Raw genomic sequence first — 3,191 nt, 5'->3', positions numbered from 1 at the left:
TGGAAATTTTTACAAAAATACCATATATTTTATTGTGGATATTTTTGGTACAATGAATTCCTTGATTTTCTACAATTTTTAAGAATTTTTTTCTAATTTTTTAGAAATTGTTTGAGCATTTTTATGGTTAAAAATATATTTTTTATTCATTTTTGCTGCATGTTTTTCCGCGAGTATGCTATCAAATTTCTGTCAATTTTCTCCTGAAATGCAGTAAGAGGCAGCATGTTGATGCATGGAATGCTCTCTCGGGTCCCTCTTCTCCTCTAAAATCCGAATTTTTCTTCTATTTCTTCTCTCGCGCGTATTAATAAGCACATTTTTTATTAATGTTAATCATAATTAGGATTTAATTATGATTAAAAAGATTAATTAAAAGTTAACCTCTCTGTTAACAGAGAGAAGGAAGGGGTGGTGAGGAAAGATTTTATTAGAGAAGGAGAGAGGAGTGTGGAGAGAGAGACTCTTCTCTCTCTCTCTCTTTCTCTCTCTCTCTCTCTCTCTCTCTCTCTCTGTGCTATGCGCGCACCGGGGGGAGGGGGGGCTACTCTGCAGCCATCTGGCAAAAATCCCCCCCACCCTTGAAATATATTTTTTTTTAAATCTTGGATTAAAGTTTAATAAAGCTTTAATAGAGAATTTGATTTTTTAAATAGTTTTTTAATTTTAAAAAATAGCTTTTGAAATCCTTTCAAAAAAGCTTGGAAAAGCCTGAAAAAAATTTGAGAAAATATGAGATTTGAGAAAAATAAATTCTCTGAAATTTTTGAAATTTTTTCTCTTAAAACCTCTTGGCTTTTCGCATTCCCGACGAGAAACCTTTTGGCTTTTCGAATTCTGGAAAATCTTTTGACCTTTCAGACTTCGGAAACTTTTGACCTTTCACATTCCGATTTTTTTTTGTCTTTTCATTTTTCCAAAACTGTTGGCTTTCCGTATTCCGGGAAGACCGTTGGGATTCCGAAATGTTTTGACTGTTCGTATTCTAAATGCATTCGAGTAAATTAAAATTTTTAAAAAATTCCTAAAAATTAGTAAAAAATTAGACAAAAGGTTATTTTAAAATTTCTAGAAAATGTGGGGTTGGTGTTTGGCATGTGGTGTGTCCATTCGGGCACTCGTGACCATTCAAATTCCTTTTAAAATATATTTTTGATCGAGAAAATTAAAAAATCCATTAAAATTATAAATTTTCATTAGATTTGAGAATTGTCGGGTGGAATTGGAAATTTCGTGAACGATGGGATTCTTAGGAGAAATTAAGAATTTTCTAGAAATTATTTTTATAAATCCTAAAAATTGATATTTTTAAAATATTAATGGTATTTTGGCAAATCTAATTTGCTAAAAATTTTCTGGAAAAGGATAGGTTTGGAATGCCATAAGATAGGTTTGGTGGAATTCAAAATTATCGTATTTTGAGGCCCTATAAAATTAGGAAAAATTAAGAAAAAAACATGATAATTCTTTTTCTCGAGAATTTATTATTTTCGAGGATTATTTAATGTTGAAGTACATTTTCTCGTGTGCTGACATTAGATAGATGCAGGTTATTCGCATATTATTAATACGATTGTACCTCGTATTAGTAAATATATTTGTTTGGATTAATTCTAAACGATGTCTTCATGATTTTTTACCATTGTTTAGCCATTCTTTTTGGACATGATCCTTAATTTTTTCAATGATGGCTAGAATCTACGTTCAAAGTGTGTCTCAGGTCTATGCTTAATTTTTTAAGCCTAAGATAAATTCTATCATGGGTTAGTTGATCTATTTGTTTTGATGGATTTTATTAGATTTTTCCAAGTTTTTTATGGACTCATCAGGTTTTACCTAGATCACTGTTGTCTAGGGGCTTTTTATTGAGTGTTACACACGTGTTTCACTTGCTTACTTTGGAGTTTTGCTTGAACGATACCACATTCATATACTCCGGATTGATGAGTTGGCCACCAATTTTAATGCTTCTTTTGGCATGATTAATGACCATTAGATGGCATGCATTGATTTCTATGATCAACTATGGTATTCATGGATTTGAGGAGCTTCTATGCTTTTATCCATGGTTTTATAAGGATCTTTTGATCTTTTGGATAATTTCATATGCTTTGAAGATAGCATTTGCCTTCGTTTTTTGCACATAATTTTGGACTATGTTCCTTGTACTCTTGTACATATTTTAACTCGGATACCTAGTTGCTTATGTATCTAGGTGAGTTATTTTTTTACCCTAACTTTATTGTGTATTGGGTAGTTATCATTAGAAAGGCACCAATAATTCAAAATTCTTTTCTAATGATGTACTCGAAAAGAGTTATTCCTTGATGTGGTCTCAAGAATATAGAGATAGGTTTTAGTATGTGAAAGTTTGGGATAAGGTCATCTTATTTCTTTTATATAGGATTTTATTCATATTTCTTAGACAGCATACTAGGGAGTTTCAAATTGGTAAGGTATGTAAGTATGGGTGGTATCATGGTGGTATGGGATGCTAGCGATCCCTCACATATATTATCTTATGGGATAATTTGGTCTCAGGATTGTTGCTTTGCTTACATCACTTAGCATGTTAACCTCAACATTCAAAGACAATCTCATTTTTTGAATTCACTTGAAGTTATAATGTAGGTCTAGATAAATTTCTTCTATCTATAGCTTGTATGTATTGATGAGTGTAATCTTGTCGACATTTTCACTTGTTGAAATCTCCTTCTTTAGAGTTCAATGAGTTTATCTTGTTGTGTTCGGATTAAGAAAATTTGGATTTTTCCTTTGTTGGCATTTCTTTCTCTAGATCGGTACATTAGGTGATTTATACAATCAACCTAATGGTTTACAGATGGACATATGTGACTCATCAAGACATTGATGACTCCCTATGTTGATATGGGTAACTCGGGATGCCGATAATACCATGTGCAGATGTGGGTATGTCGGGTCGTCGATGGATACCTGGTTCCTGCTGTTATAATGCCATGTTTTCCTACTTTATTCCGAATGGTTTACAACAAGGAAACTACTTTGAGTATCAATTCCCTCTGATGGGCAAACGGAGCGTATGAATCAGATTGTTGAGGATATGCTTCGTGCATCAAATTGAGAAAAATATCTTCCAATGATGGAATTTGCCTATAACAGTTTGAAACATATGGATATTGGTTTTAGTCCGTTCATGCTTATGTATGGGC

The sequence above is a fragment of the Cibotium barometz genome, chromosome 35 (assembly GCF_041138505.1).
Source record: "Cibotium barometz isolate CiBa-2024 chromosome 35, ASM4113850v1, whole genome shotgun sequence".
Lineage (NCBI taxonomy): Eukaryota > Viridiplantae > Streptophyta > Polypodiopsida > Cyatheales > Cibotiaceae > Cibotium > Cibotium barometz.
The sequence above is the reverse complement of the archived record's forward strand: the minus strand, read 5'-3'. Positions refer to the sequence as shown.